We start from the raw sequence: 24,064 nt of genomic DNA on the forward strand, positions 1-24,064 counted from the left end.
ATAAAAAAATTAAGCTAATTGTATCTGGGTTAATTAGTGAGGATGAGCAACTTCTAGAACCTAAATTTGTCAGATTTGACTACAGTTATCTGTGGTAAAAAAGTATTCATGAATGAAAGAAATCTCAAAAGGAATTTTATTTGACTAAAATTTAGGAAGTATTTCAGGAACAACTATTATATTGATAAATCAAAAGTAGGTTGATATTCACTATTTTTTCCCAAGATGACAGGGTTATATTTCCAGTACCAATCCCAGCATTCTTCCAGTGCTGCCTTATCAGCGCAGATGTTCCTTTCTCTTTCAGTTCTCAAACTGTCCTCACTGGTCTAGTTATGAGTGGCTCTCTTTGTACTACCTGTGGCTGATCAACATCTCTTTATCAAGAGTGAAGTTGCTTAGTTTTTCCAACTTCTGCCAAAACAGCATCTGGAAAATTCAGAGCAGTTTGGAAAATATACAAATGTGGGCAAAAAGGCAATCCAGGGGCGCCTGGGTGGCACAGCGGTTAAGCATCTGCCTTTGGCTCAGGGCGTGATCCCGGCGTTATGGGATCAAGCCCACCATCAGGCTCCTCCGCTATGAGCCTGCTTCTTCCTCTCCCACTCCCCCTGCTTGTGTTCCCTCCCTCGCTGGCTGTCTCTATCTCTGTCGAATAAATAAATAAAATCTTAAAAAAAAAGGCAATCTAAAAATGTTAAAGGAAATTTGAAATAACCCATATCAAAAAGAAATAGTGTCTTATGGAATGATATATTTTTAAAACCTACCTTAATACACAGCACTTTGGAAATCTAAGTATTATTCTGTAGCCTTCTTGGGAAATAAACTGAAATTATGGTTAATATGATCATAATAAATATACACATAGCAGAAAAGTTAACAGAAAAGTTAATTTTAAAATAACACATTCTGCACAAGGGTATATGTATAACTGATGCATTTCAGGAGACTAAAACATAAACGTAATTCAAAATAAATGTTAACATATCCATAATATAATGTAATAATATGACTCCTATTAAAATGATAATGTATCAGTACCTATTGACCCTGAAACTTTGACAGAAGTGTCTAATTTCATAGGCGTGTTTATAAAAGGATCCCATGAATGAGAATGTGTATCACGAAAGACACAAATCATACTAATGCTTAGGTTTAAGTATGGAATTTAGAATGATTGTTAATTTGTATGTTCAAAATATCTAAAGCAACCATGAATTAATTACTTTTTCAACTTTTATAAGTACTAAGATATACCAGGGAGAATATAGAAACATAAGAAATCTCTCACTCAAACTCATGTCCTCTTCAAATATAATTTGATTTCTCTCTTTTCCTCTCAAAATTAAGCATTGGTTCCTCAAATAAAAAATTATTTCTACATCCATCATTCCTAGTAAAATTATTCTTACTAATGTTGAACATTATCTTCCTGGGCCTGTCTGCACTAAATATTTCATAAACTTTTTGTTTTTGCATTATTCAATTTTCACTATCCCATTATTCCCTTCTTCCCAGTTTTGTTTGTGTGGAATCATTTTCCCTGTTTTTTCTTCTCGTTTAGTGTCTTCCAGGTTTCTCCCTTAACCATCCTTTTGATCCCTCCCTGTAACCTTTTTTTTAACTAATTTTATTTGTATATTCTCTTTGGGTGATTTTACATAAGTGGATGACATGGAGTATCAACTCCATTTAATTATTGGTTCTCTCTATCTCAAATTTAAAAGAAATATATCCACTGGCCTCCTACAACTACTCCCCTCCTTGAAGTCCATAGGTACACAGGCTGATAAGAAAGCCTAGCCAGGTCCTGCATCCTTTGGCACTGGTGGAAGGTTCAAAACACAAAAGCCCCCACCCTTCTCAGAAAACTCTCATGCTCAGCCCCGCCACTTCATCATAATAAAACCCCTGAGGCCGTCTCCTTTATGTGCTTTCTCAGGACATTTTGGATCTGCTTGAGAGACTTGCCTTCCTCTCCCCCAGATACTTCAGTTACACATATAATAAAGTTTTTTCATACCCTCTTGGTGTATATGTAATATCAACAGTCCCAACATCTGAGCAACATTTTGGGTGTGTGGGAGATCCATATACTGGCCAGAGTGTTCACATCAGTATAATAACAGGATGATGTACATATTAGAGGAGTTAAAATATGTGAAACACTTAGGACAGTTTCTGGCCCGTAGTAAATATTCACTATGTTAGGTTTTAGTAAACATCATACATCACTCCTCCCAGTGTTGACATCTGAAATATTATGTTAAGGTACACATGGTTATCACCCAAAGGTGTAAGCATTTTAAAAATTATTTTTTTGAACCTAGTGGCAGCAAGTAACCCCTGAGACAATATCAAGATATATGGTGGTGACTGCAGTAGCAGCTATAATTTCATTCATTTCATGTAATGTCTTAGCATCCTTTGAGAAGTGTTAACATGGATCATGCATTTATGCATACTTGTGCCTCATTCTGAAATCATACTTCTTGCTTCCAGTTTGCCATATTTGTGATACTGGGTCTGATCATCAGATATAGTCTAGGAACAGGGCAATTATCAGTTTAGGATTAAGAAACTTAAAATATAGAGCTCCTATTTCTACCTACCATGAGCATTTCCCTTCCCCCACATTCTTCATTGCCAGTGCTAAGCAGAGCTCTAAGAGTAGAGATACTCACTTTGACATGGTGCTGACAAATCAGGCTGAACCCTTTGGAAATCAGACTCAATTTGCTGTTTTCTTTTTGTTGTTGTTGCTCTTCTTCTTTTCTATTTTCTTTTTCCTTTATTAGCTAGATGAAGCTGATCATTTAGATTGGTTGCTCAAAATTCCTTCAGACTTCCATCCAACATGCTAGGAGTCTATGATTTGCATTCTACAAAGAGTTTCACTAGTTTGTGATGTGAGTTTGTAGCTGAGTCATCAGTTCCGCTAATGTGAATCAGGTCACAGAGAACATGATTCTGGGTTGAGCAGCTATAGTGGCATTTTCTAATCTCAACAGAGGGATTTACATTCTGCAGCTTCTTTCGCAAAGCAGGTTCCTCTGACTCTTAGACCCATTCTGCTGTGTGACAATGGAAGAATTTTCTATATATTCAATTTAGGGTCTGTCCCCTCATCTAAATCTCTCAATATTAGATTAACTATTTAAAACATAATAAAGCTTATTTGCTCTTTACAATTAGCTAGAGTATGTTCTCTAATCAGTACCAAACCAGACCTGATTGAATAATTGTACAGAGCTGTTAAAAGCAACAGATGCTCAAGAGAATAAAAATTTGGAATTGTTTTTCTGAGCTGGGTGATTCTGAAAAGAACAAGAATTTTGTTAACATTGGTAGATATCTATTGCTAGCCATTACTGTGTACTGATGTGTTAGGTACTTAGGTACTTACATTATCAACTGTGGTCACCTGAAATAAAGAGTCTAATAAAACCAACACTTTGGTAAATTGTGTGGCTTCTACAACAAACCATTTCCTCCAAAAAGGAAGGAATATGAGGTCTGTAGAGAGATCTAGTGATATATAACATCCACAGGAGCTTAAAGGAAGAAAATTACAAACTCATGATTTTAAATTTTCAGCTCAAGGATGGACACTTAATCAGGAAGTACCTATGACTTCTTTTGATCATTTATCCATAAGGCTCACATGACAAAAAAAAATCAGATACTGAAGCTATTCCTTCAGATTGCTGAATTTAAGACTTAGATTGAATTTGCAGCTTGACTATATTATATGAGTATCAAAGTATTAATTGGGAAATCATGTTACATTGAGGAATAGAATGGGGTTGTCAGGGTAAAGTAGGAAGACTCAAAATGATCCAAACCCAAAAATGCCTCTGAGCCTTTTTTTGCCAGTAGAAGCAGATCTGTTTCTCTTGCCCGATGCACCATTTCTTGTCTTATTTGAAACCCCGAATGATATCTCCACCCAAAAGAATTATCTTGTAAGATGAATTTAAGCTCTCTACCATAGCTCTAGCTCTACTGTCACAGTTAAAGTTCAGAGAAAGTGATGGAACAATAGTTTGGCAGAGACCAAATGGCAACACATAATTCTAAGAAGCAAAGTAGCCCTAAGTACCTTAATAGGCAGAAGAGCTAGTAGCAGCATAGAAAGGATGGAATATAAATGCATAAAATACCTTCTACAATATAGAGCAATAGAAGAGAAAATATAAAAAAAATTAGAAGATCAATCTAAGAGACTCAATTTCAGAGTAATATAATAATTCTAGTTAAATAGAAAAGAGAAAAAAAAAGAGGAAGGAGAGAAAATAAGATGATGGATGGTAACTTTGAAAAATTTAAGAAAAATCCTTTAATAATAATAATAATAATAAAATAGCTTTCAGTTTGAAAAGGCTCAAAAATTTCAAAGCACAAGGAATGGAATGTAACCCAAAGCAAAGCATATTACTTTAGAATAGTGTACTTGAAACAGATCCAAAAGCATCCTGAAGGAAAAAAAAAAAGTAATATAAGAATACCCTGAATCAAAATGGTTTCAAAACTTGCACAATAATACTGAAAGCAAGAAAAGAGTGGAGTGATGCCTTCAAAATCTGAGGGAAGAGTGACATCAGTAAGATAGCAGAGTAGGAAATTCTAGCCCCTCTTTCCCCTACAGAAATAGGGTGTTAACAATATGTGGAACAGAATATCCCTGAGAGAACTCCAGGGACCAGATGAAAACCTACAGTACCAAGACTATTATGAAACCAAGAAGGAATTCCAGCAAAAATGATAGGAAAATTATGGCATTTGACACAACTGTTAATGGCACAATGCAAAGCAGCTGCAGACAACCCCTCCCCATACCAGGGCTCCTCCCTTGGGAATGAAAGAATGCACCATGCATCCAATATTCTGGCTTGTCAGGGACTGCCCAAGGGACTGGCGTCTGTCTCATTTGCTTCTAGTCATTAATGGGATCAGAGCCTGAGTATGGAATACACAGAAGTGAGCAGCAGTCCTGCAGGCAGACACCAGGGGGAGGAAGAGATCAGAAAAGGTCTAAAAGGTCCTAGAACCTCCTGTCTGGCTGATAAATGAAGGCCTCCCCCGACATGAAGCCAGTATGCAAAGATTGGGAAAGGTGTTTTGCTTTGTTGTCTTTTGTTTTAATGCCCAAATCCCAGCAAAAAAATAAATGTGCAAGGCATAAGAAGAAACAGAAAACGGCCTAACCAAAGGAACAAAATAAAACTCTATAAACCCACATTTATATGCAACTGAAGATATTATTAGTTTAAAATAAAATGCTATAACTTTAAGATGTTTTATGTAATTTCAATGGAAACCACAGAGAAAATATCTTAGGATATATATAAAAGAAAATGAGGACAGTAATGAAAGCATGTCAATATTAAAAAAAAAGAAACGAAAAGTAGTAAGAGAGAAGCAAAAAGCTACAAGACATGCAGAAAATCATTAATAAAATAGCAATAATAAGTCTTTCCAAAACAGTAATTATTTTCAATATCACTAGAATACACTCTGCAATATAAAGATGTGGATTGGCTGGATATACAAAAGCAAACAAAACAACAGCAATAAACCAGGATCCAATTAAGTCCTGTCTACAAGGGACTCACTTATTTATTATTACAGAAAGATGTTTTTATGACCATTTTCATGACTTCAGATTTAAGGGCGCACATAAGCTGAAAGGGATAGGATGCAAAAAGATATTTAAAATGTTAACAAAACAGAATAGTGGTAGCTATACTAATATTAGTTGTAGTAGACCTTAAGTCAAAAACTGGTCAAGAGACAAGAAGGACATTATATAATGATAAAAGTGTCAATTAAGCAAGAAGATATAACAATTATAAATATTCATGTACCAATTTTCAGTGTTCCTACATATACAAAGCAACATTTTGCAGAATTGAACAGAGAAATAAGCAGCAATATAATAATAGTAGGAATCTGTAATACTTTGCTTTTAATAGTGGAAAGAAAAATGAAGAGATCAAGAAGAAAACAAGGGGCATGAATAACACTATAGACAAATTGTACCTGACAGACATATAGAGAACTTTCAGCCCCAAACAGCATAATATGCATTCTTCTCAAGTGCCCATGGACCATTTTTCATGATGTATCATGATAGACCACAAAAGAAGTCTTAATAAATTTCGTGTAATTGAAATTATACAATCTACCTTTTGTGATCACAATGGAATTAAATCAATCATGAGGAAAACTGAAAAATCCATACATAGAAATTAAACACATATTTTTAAACAACTACAGGGTGAAATAGAAATCACAAAGGCAATTAAAAAATACTTTGAAACGAATGAAAATGAAACACCATATACTAAAATTTATTAGATAAAGTGAAATAGTGCTAAAAGGAAAGTTTATAGTTGCAAATAAATATAATAATAATTAAAAAATCTGAAACCAACAGCCTAATTTCACATCTTCAGAATTAGAAAGGAAAAACAAACTAAACTCAAAGTTAGCAGGAAAGAAATAATGGTAAGAGCAGAGTTAAATAAAATTGAGAATAGGAAAACAATAGAAAAGAATCAGTAAAATTAAGAGTTAGGTTTTGAAAAGTTCAACAAAATTGACAAACTAGATTAACAAAGAAAAGGAGAGAAGATTCAAATAACAAAAATCAGAAATAAAAGTGGAAACATTACAACCAATGTCACAGAAATGAAAAAAATTATAAGAGAATATTATGAATAATTGTATGCCAGGAATGCCTGGTTGCCTCAGTCAGTTGAACGTCTGCCTTCAGTTAGGGTCACGGTCCCAGGGTCCTGGGATTGTGTTCACGGAAACATATAGCTGCCGTCATACTCAGTGGTGAAAAACTAAAAGTTTTTCTCTAAGATTAGAAACAAAACAAGGATGTTTGCTTTCTCTACTTTTATTCAACATAATATTGGAAGGTCTAGCCAGAGTAGTTAGGCAATGCAAAGAAATAGTAAACATCCAAGTTGGAAAGAATGGAGTAAAATTATCTCTGTTCATAAGGGATATAATCCTATATGTAGAAACCCCTAAAGACTCCACAAAAAATCCTGTTAGAACTAATAGATTCCACAGTGTAGCCAGATAAAAAATCAATGTGTAAAACTCAGTTGCATTTCTATACATAAAGAATAATTTGAAAATAAAATTAAGAAGAGAATTCCATCTATAATAACATCAAAAATAATGAAATACTTAGGAATAAACCTAACCAAGAAGGTGAAAGACTTGTACACTGAAAACCAAAAAATATTCTTGAAAAAAAAGGGCAACACAAGTAAATGGAAAAGGAACATATATATTCAGGGATTGAAAGATTTATCATTGTTAAGATGTCCATAATACCTAAAGCAATCTACATATTCAACATGGCCCTATCAAAATATCAATGGCTTCTTTTTTTTTGGAAAAATGTAAAAATTCATCTTAAAATTCATATAATATCTCAAGGGACCCTGAAGAGCCAAAACAATCTTCTGTTTTAAAATTTCTTTTTTAAATGTTGGGAAACTAACAGCTTATAATTTCAAAATATATTACAAAGCTACAATCATCCAAACAATATTTGCTGGCATAAAGACAGGTCAATGGAAAAGAATAGAATTTCCAGACATATACCCTTGCGTATATGGTCAAATGATCTTTGGTGCCATCATCACTCAACAAGGAAAGGATAGTCTTGTCAACAAATGGTATCGGGAAAACTGAATATACCCATACAAAAGACGGAAGGTAGATGCTTATCTTGTCCCACACATAAAAATTAACACAAGATGGATTAAGGACCTAACATAAGACCTAAAATTATAAAACGAGAAGAAAACATAGGGAAAAGCTTCATGATTGGACATGGGAATGATTTGTTGTATACGACACCAAAAGCACAGGCAACAAAGCCAAAAATAAACAAATAAGGTTATATCAAATTTAAGCATTTATGTACATCAAAGGACACAATCAACGGACTGAAACTGCAACCTACAGAATTGGAGAAAATATTATCAATCATGTATCTACTAAGAGGCTTACATCTAGAATGTTTATTAAAAAAAAAAACAAATCCTATAACCCAATTAAAAAAATGAGCAAAGGACTTAAATAGATATTTTTTCCAAAGATTATATACAAATAGCAAGTATATGCAAAGATGCTTAACTTCACTAATCATCAAAGAAATGCAAATCAAAACCACAGTAGGATAGTATGTTATGCCCATTAGGATGGGTACAATGAAAAAAGCAAAAACAAGAAGAAAATAATAAACATTGCCAAAGCTGTGGAGAAATTGGATCTTTTGCTCACTGTTTATGGAATTGTAAAATGTTGCCAACACTATGGAAAACAGTGTGGAATTCCCCCCCCCCAAAAATAAAACTGCCATATGATCCAATAATACCACTTCTGGGTTTTATCCAAAAAACTGAAAGAAGAGTTTTGAAGGGATATTTGCACACTCATTTTCATAGCAGCATTAGTCATGGCAGCCAAGAGGCAGAAGCAATCCAAATGCCCATTGAAGGATGAATGGGAAAACAAAAAGTGGTATTTATATACATAAAGTGGAATATTATTCAACCTTAACAAGAAAGGAAATTTTGTCACATGCTACCACATAGATGAATCTTGTAGACACTATGCTAAGTAAAATAAGACAGTCAGAAAAAAACAGATACTGCAGAATTCCACTTATCTGAGGTATCCAAAGTGTCAAATACATAGAAACGGAAAGTAGAAAGTGGTTGTCAACAACCAGGAGAAAAAAGAAAAAGGGAGTTGTTCATTTTGATTTGGACATTTTGATGGACATGTTCAGAATAGTTTAGACTACATCTTAATATAGCTGAAAAACTAGTTATAAATAGAAAAAATAAATCATTTTTCTCATCAACACAAATGAAGATCTTTAAAAATATTTATTTAAATAGAGTACCAAAAAAAGTGAGAACTAAAGTAGACACCCTGAACCACCAATCTATGTTGCACCACAATTTTCTGGGCCTTGGCCAAAAAAGATCAGAACACAATATGTCTATCCTTTTATGAACTCAGTGGTGAAAATGTTTTGTGTGGGGGTGTTTTGTTTTTTTTTTTTTTCATTCATATTAGGACCATCCCATATGCTAACTCCATAAACATCAACAAATATTAAGATTGGTAATGTTTGCCTATTTCCTTTTTAAATATTCCATCTACAGATGTTTGTTGTGGTGGTTATTGTCAGTAGGACTTTTAAAATAAATATATTTAGGCCTATATCCAAACGTAGAGCAAAGTGATGGCAAGTTGAGGATTGCGTAAGGGAGAGAGAAAGAGATTGAAGGGAAGAGAGAGGGAGATAGAAAATCCTGATGGGCACTAAAGGCAGGAATTTCATTTAGAGTTGTTATTTTCAGTTTGTTGAGGGATTTGCCACAAAAATATAGCTGATACTAAATTCAGCTGCTTGTGAGACATCTTATATATTAGCTGCATAAAGGCTATTTTGAGACCCAATTCTCTTAGATTTTTTCCCTTTCACAACTTTCTTGAGCTTATTTTAACAAGATGGATGGCATATTGTGATCTCTTTCCAATCCCTAAGCTTCAGCAGGAAGCTGGCTTGCAGCTGGAATTTGTAATGTGGTGATGCATCCCAGGACTTTCTTCAGCTACATGTGGCACTTCAAAGACTGTTCAAAGGGACCAATAGAGAGAATCCTGGGACAGCGTCAGAGTGGCAAAGAGATCAACATGTGAGGTGCTGTCTTTGAAGAACCACATGCAGCAGTGAACGTCAGAGCTTTGGTACATGTGGTATATTTTACTTGAATAGCCAACTTAATGTACAAAGAGGAACCTGGGAAGAATTAAAGCTCCAATGAGCCTGCTTCACTTATATGGAAAATAACATTCTTTGTTATTTAAACATATACAGAAGAAGTCATTATGACATTTAAATTTAGGAAGTACAGCAAAGAAAAAGAAGGAACAAAAGGGAAATAAATTCCAGAAAAATAGCTTTGGGCATATAGTGCTTACTTACTTATTTTTTTTTAGATTAAGATAAAATAGTGCCTATAATTTCAAGAGTAATTTATTATTATTTACATAAACACAAAATATCATAGTGTTTATTCTCTGTAGGCCCTACATTATGTCCTGGTAATTAATGGGGGAAAAATGCATTAACCCTTTCAGGTCACTAATCAGCATCCCATCCCTAAGTCTAAATGTTTATGTATTCACACCTCATTGCCTGATCCATGGTAATTATTCTATAACACCATAACAACCAGTAACAACAGAACACCATAATAACCAATACCCTCTAGATGAGATGCTGTCAAACAAGAGGCTTGGCTTTGAGACAGTAAAACAAACCACTGAATGACTGAATATGCTAATTTCTCCCAGTAGCTTTGTTTAGATGAAATATAGTTTAAAGCCTTAGGAGGAATATTAGCTCAATCAGTGTGTGAGTTCTTAAAATGTGAACTTTATTTAAGAATATATTATACAGCAAACATTTGTAATATATGGCAGAAATTCAATTTAAAAATCTTCATTTGTGTTGACTAGAAAAATGATTTTTTTCTATTCATAACTAGTTTTTCAGCTACATTAAAACATAGTCTAAACTACTCTAAATATGACTGTTAACAAATCAAAATGAAATCACATTGAGAAAATAAGCCATATTAGTCAGCAATCCAAGGACTAAATATTAAATTGTGATAAGTGGGAATGAGCACTAGCTGAAGTGCCAAAACATAATTTCTGTCACTGGTCTTTGGATACATATTTAAAATTTTCAGAAAGCTCTATTCATCTAGATAAAAATAAAATACTTACAAAAATATGATTGTAAAGCTGCATAATAACTTGACAGTCATAATGTCACAGATGAAATGCCAAAAAAGAGGGGAAAGTATCAAAACTAAAGATGTTCCTGGGCTCTCAGAACCTTAAAAGCTTTGGGTATCATTGGAGAAAGGCCTGTGGCAGCAATTAACATTTGGTACATTGCTTATCTTCAGCCTCGAATCCTTGTAATTGTTGACCTCATCCAAAACCTTAATTTATTTTTTTCAGTTTTTAAAGATATGAAATATATGACATAGGCATATTACTAACTTAATATATATTGCATTTGAGCCCTTATACCTCTCCCAATTGAACTGTATTCTCTGTTCTTTAATCTAATTATTTTATTTTTTACATCCTCTATTTCTTTTTCTATATTTTAATTATTTAATAAAATTGTATATATTTAGGTTACATTATTCTCAATATAAATATGTTATATGTAGTGAATATGCAATAACACGTGTAGGGAATACAAATACATAGAGTGAGATGATTAGTACAATCGAGCTAATTAGCATAGCCATCTCCTCACATTTAATAGTGAGAGCACCTGAAATCTACTTTCTCAGCAAATTTCCCAGTATTCAATACAATATTATTTAAAGCCATAAGGCTGTATATTAGATCTTTAGATTTTTTTCATGCTACATGAATTCAACTTCATACCCTTTAACCAACATCTCCCCATCTTCCCCACCTTCTCACCTCTACTAACCACTGTTCTACTCTCTGTTTCTACATTTTTAGACTCCACATATAAGTGAAATCATGTAGTTTTTTTTCTTTCTTTCTGACTTATTTCATTTAGCATAAGGTCCTCCAGGTTAATCCAGATTGTTGTAAATGACAGAATAATAATAACAATCTTCTACTTAAGCCTTCAGAGTGTGTGTACATGTACAGGTATACACACACACACATGCATTTGATTAATTTTAGAAAATATATGTGAATATAAAATAGCCCTAAATATGGTATTTTTCAGGGAAAAAAGTTCTAATTTAACTGAACTGAAATGTCCATTCAGATGGAATTAATGAGAGTATATACACCAAAGAAAATGAAACAAAGTCTTTTCTACTTACTCTACATTCCAGAGAGAAAGACATATCAATATCATCAGTATATTACGACATTTATAAATTCTCAGTTTTCTCCACAATGCTTTCTTTGTTTAGTTTTTGGAAGAATAATTGGCATACAATGTCTTATTAGTTTCAAGTGTACATCAGAGCAATTTTACTTATGCATGATGCCCATGATAAATGCAGTTACCATTCATCACCATGCAAAGTTATTAGAATATTATTGACTATATTCCCTATGTTGTACATTACATCCCCATCACATATTTTAAACTAGAAGATTGTACCTCATTTCCTATCACCTATTTCACCCACACCCCTCCTCATACTGGAATCAATAGTTTGTTTCCTGTATCTGTGAGTCTGTTTCTGTTTCATTTTGTTTGTTCCTTTGTTTTGTTTTTTCAAGTGAGATAAGAAAAAGACAAATACCATATGATTTCACTTAGAATCCACATTTTAGTGAAATCAAATGGTATTTTTCCTTCTCTGACTTATTTTACTTAGCGTAATACCCTCTAGGTCCATCTGTGTTGTCATAAATGGTAAGATATCATTCTTTTTATGGCTGAGTAATATTCCATTTATATATATACACCACATTCTTCTTTATCCATTCATCTATTGATGGACACATAGGTTGTTTCCATATCTTAGCTATTGTAGATGATGCTACAATAAACATATGGGTGCATATATTTTTTCAGATTGGTGTTTTCACATAAATGCTTTATTACCTAATTTCCATGGTAGACTTGGCCCAAAGGATAATCCAAAGGTGGAATAACCTGAAAGGAAAATAATTGGAGGGCATGTTATTATTTTATAAAATAATAAAAATATAAACTAATAACGCTTAAGAAGCAATAGGTAATATACTTAGGATCTTGAAATTTGGGATAATAGAGATATCCTCAAAATATACATTACTTTTGTAGGAATACATTATCCAAGAGTTTTTATTAAAATGTACATTAATTCACAGTATGAATGACCCTGACTTTGGCTCAGGTCATGATCCCAGGGTCCTGAGATTAAGCCCCAAATCTGGCTCCCTGCTCAGCAGGGAGTCCACTTCTCCCTCTCCCTCTGCCTTCTGTTCCCCCTGCTTGTGCCGTCTCTATCAAATAAATAAATAAAATCTTTAAAAAATAGTAAAGTAAAGAAAATACAGTATATGTCTTCTGTATGAACTGTGTATGGAAATATATAGAATCCGTATATAAAATAGTATTTCAGGAAAATAAAGTTACATAATAAATATCAAAAAGTAACTAGGAAATAAGCTCTTTTTAAAAGTTTTACTTTTTAATTATGGAAGGAGTTATTTTTTAGATTTATTTATAGTACTTATTTGCATTGAATCCCTAAATGAAACTATTAAATCAAGTGAAATTCTACACGTATACACTGTGTGTGTGTATGTGTGTATGTGATCTTCCCATTTCTAGCCTTTGTGTGTGTGTGTGAGTGTGTGAAGAAAAATACTGTGGTTACATTCATGCTGCAAACAATCAACTGATGAGCCACAATTCCCTGGGGCAATAGTCTGAAATATTTTACCCAATTCTTGTATATAAACCAAGTACTTCAGATAGACCTGTATCTACAAAATGGCCAATTTTGCTTACTACATTGTTTACAAGATGCTTTCTTATTTTAACATTCCTCTGTAGAGTTTCCCAAACATTTTCCATGGATGTATCCCAAACAGTAAAGGAAAGAGAAAAGTTAAGAACGATTCCATATGGTCTAACTCATCTTTCTCCAGTGAAAAGTCAAAACATACCTAAATCTTCATAAGTTATTCTTTGAATTTATGCAAATTGTACACTCCATACCATATCTTTCTTTAATATTCAGTATCTTTTCTCAAAATCTTTGAGCAAACTTGATATTCTGAAAAGCTATGTCACAATGTTTAATATAATCCCAGTGTGATATTACTTACCTTCAGCAATATTTACAAGTGTCTCTGTAAGCAAATCTGATGAAAGATATTTTAGTGAAAATCTGAAATGCTGATAGATTTTGTAATCATTGTTTAAAAGAATGATTAATTACCCTAGAAAGTAAAATTAAAAATATTGCACATTAGTGTTAACAATTCTTTGTTTTTTTCAAATAAAATAAAGCACATATCTTTATATACTGTGGTCCTAATGTTTGTGTCTCCCCAGAAATCATGTTGAAATCCTACTCTGAAGTGATAGAATCAAGAGATGGGGCCTTTTGAAAGTGATAAGATTGTGAAGGCAGGGCCCACATGATTGGAATTAATGCCCTTAGAAAACAGGCCCCACAAACCTCCCTAGCCCTTTCCACATTGTGGAGACAAAACAACAATAAGCAGTCTGCAACCTAGAAAGGGGTTTTCACTGGAATCTGACCATCCTGGCATCTATCTTGAACTCCCAGCTTCCAGAATTGTGAGATATAAATTTCTATTGTTTATAAACCACCCAAGCGTCTAGTATTTTGTTATAGCAACCTGAAAGGACTAAGACAAACAGGTAGCTGCTTCTGTGTTATAGTTAATTTTGTCATTTGTTAAATTACAATTTTTTTGAGGCAGCTTAAAATAGTACACATATTTTATGTACACACTTTTGTTAATCATCAGCTTTAATGTAGACTGTTTACATGCACTCCAATACCAAATGATGCAAATTGTATAGATAGAGGAATGATCTGGGGACAAGGGAGCACTGGTCACAATGAGTGCTAAAATGAGCAGAGAACATCACTCTCTGTATAGCTGTTACATGAACTCATCTTTCAACAGATTGGATTTTCACCCTGCCAAATTTGCTTGGCATTGAAAATACCCATTTTTTAAAAGCACTAAATAAATCACTGAGAATTTTCTCCAATTAAACAAAAATAAGCAAAATGAAAAAGCCAAAGAACCTGAAATACCTTTTTTTTAATCTTCATTTCATTCAGCCACAATTACTTAGGGTGTAAATTGCTTCCCAATGTACTTTGTCATTGCAAGGACACACTATCATGCCTTCCAGCAATAATATATAAAATGCCACTATTAGGACCTGAAAATGTTGAGAACCATGCAAATTAACACATTCCAACATACCCAAGCTTAAAGAAACCATCTGCAGAGAAGCAGGAAACAATACATGGATAGAGATTTTGGTATTCATTGCATCCCTCTCAGTCACACACAGACACAACCAAACACAGATACACATACATACATATACTCACACATATACCCATTTCTTAGCACTGATTCTTACTGATAGTAAGGTTATAAACACATATTTAGTGAGAAATAAATAAACCTATACAGTTCCACATTCATATACTCCGACACTATTGATAACAAAAGTAAGCACAATGCAGTTGAGGACTTGAGGAGGAATGTAAGGAAAGCACGCTGACTAATGTACATGATCATATCTGTAGATTTAAAAGAGCATTCTGGCTTTAGAAGGTAAAATTGATTGCAAGAGCTTACGAGTAAAGTAATGGGTCATCAAGATGCTTGTATAGTAGTTAACAAAAGCAAGAGGAGGGGCAGTGAGAATGGAGAAAATAAACTTATTGGAGACCATTTTTGAAACAGTAGCAGGTGACTTTTCTCTCCATTTGTCATGGGCTTCTGACACAGACCAAATCTCGGGTAATAGAGCAGGGCATTTTGTAGAATGCTCAATTGAATGTGGTGGACACAGATAATTAAATACATAGATTTGTAAACTACAGTCCTTGAGATCTCATGAGACCCATGGGATATTAAATAAAGCAAAAATCTTTATTTTCACTGAAATAAATAAATAATAAATAAAAAAAGTTTCACTGAAATAAATAAATAATTTTCACTGACTTCTAACTGAAATTCAGCATTTCATTCATTATGTGTGTCAGAAACTAACCACATTACTTTTTGGGCTGCACCTATGAATTTATCAGCGGTATAAATTATACATATTTTTCTATAACACTGCAGTTGTTATAGCTTTATTTAATATCGTTTAAACTCTTCTAATGCTTCTACACCTCAGAATTATAGTATTGTAACAGATATGCCATTAGACCTTGTTTTTTGGTGTGTGTGTAATAAAGGACATACACTGCTATACCATAAATTTTTTTAATATTCAATAACCGCATTATAATATAAATGATTTCCTTTGTAATCTTAGATATTTTATGTATTAGAACAAAGTATCCATAATTTTCCACTGGGCAATGAGATGTTGTAAAATCCTATTTACAATAGAACAGCTATGTATATTATTAGCCTTGTCAGCAGAGGCTAACCATGACAATAGGAAAGACCCTTTTGTATATTAAATAGTTCAACAAATGCTGATGATGATGATTGTTTTTTTTTCTCCTATCTTCACAATTTTGCTTCATGGTATAGAATACCTAGCAGCAAAAAATAGCTAAATTGCCTTGTCAGAATCTGAGGTATGACCCTGGATTGAAAAAAAGCCCAACAAAAGAATTTAGGTAGACAGAAGAACTATAGGGGATGAGTAGAATATCTACAAAGTTTTCTTACTGAAGGAAGAGGAAAACTTTGGTGGAACAGTTCAAGATTCAAGATTCAACACTCTGATAGTGGCAGGAGATGCAAGGGAATGTTGCCAAGGATAAAATTAAAAATCTAATTGCCAGAATACCCCTTGATAACAATAGATTTCAATGTATCACTGAAACCTATAGTGAAATTTTCTTTATATATTTTTCTAGATTTCTCTCGTTTGGGCACACACTATATATCCAAGAGAAGAATTACTCTTCTGTTATTACCTTTCTAGTGGAAGAAGTTGTGGAGTCATAATCTTTGATACAGTGTCTGTGTATACGTGAATGACAGAATTGAGTCAAGGAATGTTCTGTACTATGGCATCAAAGCTGTTGCCAGAATTGTTCCTAGTTCCAGTAGAGGATGTATGTAGGTAGACTCTATCATTTAAACCCTAAGCCTCTAAATTTGTTTAGGAAAATGTTTAGGAAAGGACATTTCACAGATAATTGGGGATATCTTATCAGTGAAAAATGATCAAGCATATTTATGGCAGGGAAGGAGATGTAAAATGTATTTGATTCTAAAAAAAAATTCTGATATCACAAATAACAAAAGAAAAAAGTCATGAGTGAGGCATGAGAATATCACCACTTTTCCTTTAGAACTCTTGACATCCCTTAGTCCATAGGCAAAGACTAACTATAAAAATAGATTACCTTCTGTTCAGGCAATTAGAAATTGTATTTCTGGGACTTTAGGAGACACAATAATACTGATAGTTACCTGGAGTTAGTTGCCTTAAGCCTTTGAGTCAACTGGAAGGCCCCAATCAAGGTGCTGAAATAGAGAAATCAGGTGCCCTGCTTATTCTTTCTAGTGTCAGCTTTCATTTAACCCTGTGTGAGAGAAGTCTAAAACCCGTTTAAGGTTAAAAAAAAATGCCTTCTAATGATAAAGAGATATTATCTTTCTCTTTGCCCATCAAGAAATAAAAATAAGGGGGAGTTGCCAAGATCCATGGGTTTGTCTTTTTTCTTCTGGCTTTTCATTTGATGAAATGTGTTTCTTTCTTTTTGCTCTTAAAGGACTTCTCTGAAAAATGATTCTGTCATCTACTAGAAAGAACAGTGATAATGTCTATAATGAATTCTAGTGACATTATTAGCAAATGGCATAGCAAAATTAATTGAAACAGCTGCATTAACAAAGGGGTAGAGGGGACTCCAGTGAACCCAGTTAGGCTTCACCAGCTATACTACTGGCAGTTTGACCGGTGGCCACCATGACTTGCCCTGAAGGTGTATCCTAGAATCAACTGGTCAAATTACTCTAGTCCTAGATTTTGTCACAGTTCTTCAGGGCATTATGTAGCTAAAAGGGGCTACACAGATGTTGAGATAAATCATCAAACTTGGAAAGAAAAAGACAAGATAAAATGGAGATTGGAGTTTTCAAATGAAAAGCTTTCATCTAGGATTTTATTTAGTGTCGTTGGAGGACAGTTGGCTTCTTGCCATAAAGACCTTAACAGTAGTATATTGACGGAACTGTCAAGAAATGTTACTAGAATGTTTGTTTATAAAAGGAAATAAACAGTTGATTTAAAAATAAATAATGATGCCTCACTACCCCAGAGTTTCTATATGACTATAATCTGTTTTACCCACACAGGAAATAATTGCTAAATAACAAAACATGGACAAATCCTAATAGAGAAAAGCTTTCAAAAGCATGTGATTGTGTGCTTAAGAGAGAAAAATAAAATTATTATGTTGGAGGTAAGAAGATGATAAATTATTAGAACACGAAGCAGTGAAACTTTGGAATTGTGTTTTTTAATTGGCAATTGTCATGATTATTGATTATTGGATATTTTTCCTTTCCCTTTGATCTTTTCTTTCCCCCAATAACTAAGGATACAACATATAATATATATAAATTCTTTATCATATTAAAAACAGTTTTAGGGGCGCCTGGGTGACTCAGTCGTTAAGAGTCTGCCCTCAGCTCAGGGCATGATCCTGGCATTCTGGGATCAAGCCCCACATCAGGCTCATCCGCTGGAAGCCTGCTTCTTCCTATCCCACTCCCCCTGCTTGTGTTCCCTCTCTCGCTGGCTGTCTCTATCTCTGTCAAGTAAATAAATAAAATCTTTAAAAAAAACCAGTTTTAAATTCCATTGAAATTCACAAAAGGTAGTTATTATTATTGGTGTTTTAAAAATGAAGAAACTGAAGCTATTACTCTTTCTAGGTACCGCAATTAGTTAATGGAACCTAACTTTTAATCCAGGTCAGTGTATTTGAGGATTCATTTATTTTTCCTTGAAAAGGAAAAAAAGGTGCCAGTTTAATCATCCACTCACTCATTTATGCATCTAACAAATATTTACTGAGCCCCTAGTATAAGCCAGACATAGTTCTAGTCACTTGGGGGACATGTTAATAAACAAAATGATTGAAGATGGCTGCTTTGCAGTTTATGTTCTAATAAGAGAGACATAAAATAAATAATGAACATAATACCTAAGTGACATGTTTAGCAAAATAGAGTGTCAACAGTAGAGAAGGGATGAAAAAAGGAAAGAGAATAAGGGATAGAGCATTATGGAGATAGCAGAGCAGAAACTGTGGGTGTTGCGGGTTTTATGGCACCTTCTATAACCTAAGAAACAACATAAATGAGTCCCAGTGACTTCCATTCTGATAGTAGTAATAAGGTTTTGTGTATTGGAAAGTAGAAGGGGTTGTTTTCTGGGACTCTTTCTTCTCATTTGGTGATGAAAGCAGAAGATCTAGTAAAGTCTCATCCCAGTGCATAAGCCTTCTCTTGAACCTGTGATGGTACAAGCCCTAGACTTGGGATGTTTTATGCTCAGAGCAATGTTCAGAGTCATTTTTGTCTCTATTTGGGAAAAAAGCGACCTTAAATTGAGTATTTGTTCTTCATTTTGGCCGCTATTAGATTAGAGGAATTTTGTTGAAGCAATATGTTATACCAAGAGTAAAGGTCTCACATTCCCCTGAGGTCTACTTGTTCTTTTGTGAAAGAAGTGAAAAGTGCCTAGCGCTGATGAGTCATGATAAAACTTCAGAGTGTCCAGAATATGTTTCCTTATCTACTATGATGTGTGGAAGTAGATGGAATACCTTAACTAAACTATAATCTTGATAACCTAAGCTTGACCTAGTCAGTTTTCTGTCTTATAGAACCTAGGAGATTATGGCTCTTTTTGTTTCCTGGAAAACATTCTTAGCCCCTAAAGTCATGCAGTATTGTATTAGTTTCCTATGGGTGCTGTAACAAGTTATCATGAAGTTTGTAGTTTAAACAATAGAATTTCATTTATGCACATATCTCGAGGCCAGATATCTAAAAGCCATGCTTTTTCTGGGGCCTCTAGGGAAGAATCAGTTTCTTGCCTCTGTTAGCTTCTGGTTGCTGTTCTGGAATTCTCAGGTCTCTAGCCTCCTCAGCCAATCTCTGGCTCAGTCTTCACACTAGCTTCTCCTTTGAGTGTGTCTGTGTGAAATCTCCCTTTGCCTCTTTTTTATAAGCATGTTTGTTATGGCATTTAGGAGTTCACCTGAATAATCTAGGGTAAGCTATTTCTCTCAAGATCCTTAACCTAATCAAACCCTGTAGCATGTTAGATAACATTCACAGGTTCTAGGGATTTGACATGGATATCTTTTAGGAACTATTTTTCTACCTACCAATTAACCCTTACTGAATGAAATTTAGGAGATTTTATCGAAAGCATGGGCACTACGCTGCCAAGAGAGAAAAAAGCATTATTTTGAAAAACCTGATTTATCAAACTCCACTGCAGCCCCGGTTTACTCCCTATAACTTATCTCTGTTCCAGTTTCATCCTGGCATAGCACAAAGCAGGAGATATTGAGGGACAGTTCAGCAAAGAAGCTACCACTCTCCTGTTGCCATTTGTATTGAGACTTTCAGTCTGCTATCTTTTCTTTAACACCCTTTTGAAATATTTATACACACACATGTGTAGGTGTCTTTGTATCAGACCATAAACCATTAAGAATATTGCAAATAACCAATTGTTTTTCTTTTTGTAACTTATTGACTCATTTATTTATTCATTCATTCATGAATCACTAATCATTTTCTGATTTTTTCCAGATGGTATATCTTGAGAAAGACATTTGAATATTCACTTCTATCTATTTTGCACCATTCTGTCATTATTTTGACAATCTCAAGAGAGTTTTTTAGTCCATATTCATTCATTAGCATGCAAATAAAATTGTGGTAACAATAACATAGTGATATAATCAGGGAATGAAAAGAATGTCTGTTTGCAGTATGTAATTCTGTCCAATATGTGATCTCAGTTCACTTACCATTTTACTGTTTCTAATTAAATTATTCAGTTTATTTTCTATTTTATTTAGTTTTAAGTTTTAATTTTTTTACTTTTATTCTAATATAGATAACATATAGTATTAGTTTCTAGTATATAAAATAGTTTCTGGTATATAGTTTCTGGTATATAGATTCAGCAAATCTAACCATCACTCAGTGCTCATCATGCTTAAAGTGTGCTTTTAATCCTCCTAACTTACTTCACCCACAACCACCCCCCCACCTTCCCTCTGGTAGCCATCAGTTTGTTGTCTATAATTAAGAGTCTGTTTCTTGGTTTGCCTCCCCCTCTCCTTTTCCCCCGTTTACTCATTTGTTTTGTTTCTTAAATTTCACATATGAGTGAAATCATATAGTATTTGTCTTTTTCTGACTTATTTCGTGTAGCATTATACCCTCTAGCTCTGTTCATGTTGCAAATGGCAAGATTTCATTATTTTTGATGGCTGAGTAATATTCCATTTTACATATGTGCCATATCTTCTTTATCCATTTCTCTGTCAATGGACACTTGAGCTGCTTCCATAATTTGGCTATTGTAAATAATTCTGCAATAAACATAGGGGTTCATATATCTTTCCAAATTAGTGTTTTAATATTTTGGGGGTAAATTCCTAGTAATGTAATTACTGGATCATTTGGTAATTCTATTTTAAAATTTTTGAAGAACTCCATACTGTTTTCTACAGTAGCTGTAAGAGTTTGCATTCTCACCAACGGTTTTCGTAAGGTTTCTCTATGTTCATTAGAGATATTGGCCTACAGTTCTCTTTTCTTTTCTTTTTCTTTTTTTCTTTTTCTTTTTTTTTTTTTTTGTAATTTCTTAATCTGGTATAGATAACAGATTCTTGACACTCAATGCCAAAGTGTAAAACTAATAAATGTTTTAAGCATTTATTGTTATATTTATCATATTATTTATTACTATAGAATAAAATTAATCTTTTTCACCTCTTTAAGCCTGATATAAATATTTGTGAATTCAATAAAATGAAGCCTGATATAATTATGTCCCATTATAGTATTTTAGCAGAAATATTCTTTTTTTAAGATTTTTATTTATTTATTTGAGACGGAGAGAGAGCACAAGCAGGGGAAGGGGCAGTGGGAGAGGAAGAAGCAGACTCCCCACTGACCAGGAAGCCCGATGTGGGGCTTAATCCTGGGACTCCTGGATCATGGCCTGAGCCGAAGGCAGGCACTTAACTGACTGAGCCACCAAGCACCCCTAGCAAAAATACTCTAATATATTTTGGGACATCTTATGTGCTAGACATTGTTCTTAGAAGTTTTGTATGTTACCTCACTAAATATTCAAAAGTTCTGTATGAGATATAAAGATGCTGGAGGGTGGGGAAGGTAGCAGTACCTTCAGTTCAGTTTGCCCAAATTTCTGTAGGATTTGAAGTCAAGCCCTTTGGTTCCTGAGTCTGCCCTGTTAACGATTGCTCTAGACTAAGGGCAATGTTACTGAGGCCAGTAAAATGAGATATGTTTATTTAACAGAAATATTTTAAGTTATTTATTTGGAAAGGGATGGATGCAGCAAGAGCATTATGTTCATTAGTCACTCAAGACTTCTTGCTCCTTAATCACAAACAGTGAATAAATCTTTCAGTTTTTCAGCCTTCTTAAATATTTCTGTTGGGTCTATTTCAAATTAATTTATAATGTTAATTATTATAACTTTACACTTACTATTTATTAAATTTTTACATTAATACTTTGCAGGACCCATCAACATCACATACTTTTAAAATTTGGAATGCAATGTATTAACTTTGAAAACCTATTTGAGTTTTAATATTATAGAATATTAATATTTTTAAATATATAGTATGTATTCACATGCAAATTTGTGATTGAGAAATAATCATATGATATTTGTAATTCTATGGGAAAGGGAAGAAAATTAATCTTTAGTGGGTTCCTATTTTATGCCAGGTACTTCTCACTACAAGGCATTTTATTATTGATTTATTTGATCTTCACCATAATACTCCCCCAACTTGCAGAGGGAAAGAAGGAGATTATTTTTTTAAATATTATATATTTACATACAATTATAGGCAATAGAAATAGATAAGAAGCATTTAAGACACAGTAAAATTGATTAATTAAATTGTATTAGTGAACATATAAACACACATTCTGGTTGAGAGTAAATAACAGTTAAGTGATTTACCTAAGTTACCTGCACTATGAATAGTAAAACTAATAAATGATCTAGTCAGGCTCTCATCTGAATTTCAATATGTAATAAAAATTTCTTTTTATTAAATATGTGAATACAAACCACTGTTGATAATAAATCGAGCTATATTGATAGAAATTCTTTTTTTTTTAAGATTTTATTTATTTATTTGACAGAGATAGAGACAGCCAGCGAGAGAGAGAACACAAGCAGGGGGAGTGGGAGGGGAAGAAGCAGGCTCACATCAGAGGAGCCTGACNTATAAATCGAGCTATATTGATAGAAATTCTTTTTTTTTTTAAGATTTTATTATTTATTTGATGGAGATAGAGACAGCCAGCGAGAGAGGGAACACAAGCAGGGGGAGTGGGAGGGGAAGAAGCAGGCTCATAGCAGAGGAGCCTGACGTGGGGCTCGATCCCATAATGCCGGGATCACGCCCTGAGCCAAAGGCAGACGCTTAACCACTGTACCACCCAGGCACCCCAAGAAATTCTTTTTCTTAAATTCTGTTTTCAACTAGATACATTTTTTATTACCCTGGATTTTATCTTTAATAGTTCCTTAAGTTGCATGTATTTAAGTTTTAATTAATTCAGAGAAGATTTAAATGAGCCTTATCTAAGAAATGGTATTTGTATGATTTATATAGCAAGCCTGGCAATTGTATTAGCCAGGGTTCTCTAGAGAAGCAGAAGAGAATCAGTAGAATAAATACATATGTATATATTTATTTAAATGTATTTAAGCATACATGTATAAATGTGTGTTTGTGTGTGTGTATGGAGGGAGGGAGAGGGAAGGAGGGAAAGAAAGAGAGAGACAGACAGAGAGAAACAGAGAGAGAGACAGACAGAGAGACAGAGAGATAGAGACAAAAAGAGAGAGAGAATCTTGTAAGGGCTGGCAGATCCAAAATCTGTAGCAGTCTGGCAAGCTGGACACTCTTGGTCAGAAGGTAATGTTGCAGAATTTCTTCTTCTTCAAGAAAACCTCAGTTTTGCTCTTAGGCCATTTAAGTGATTGGAT

The sequence above is a fragment of the Ailuropoda melanoleuca genome, chromosome 7 (assembly GCF_002007445.2).
Source record: "Ailuropoda melanoleuca isolate Jingjing chromosome 7, ASM200744v2, whole genome shotgun sequence".
Lineage (NCBI taxonomy): Eukaryota > Metazoa > Chordata > Mammalia > Carnivora > Ursidae > Ailuropoda > Ailuropoda melanoleuca.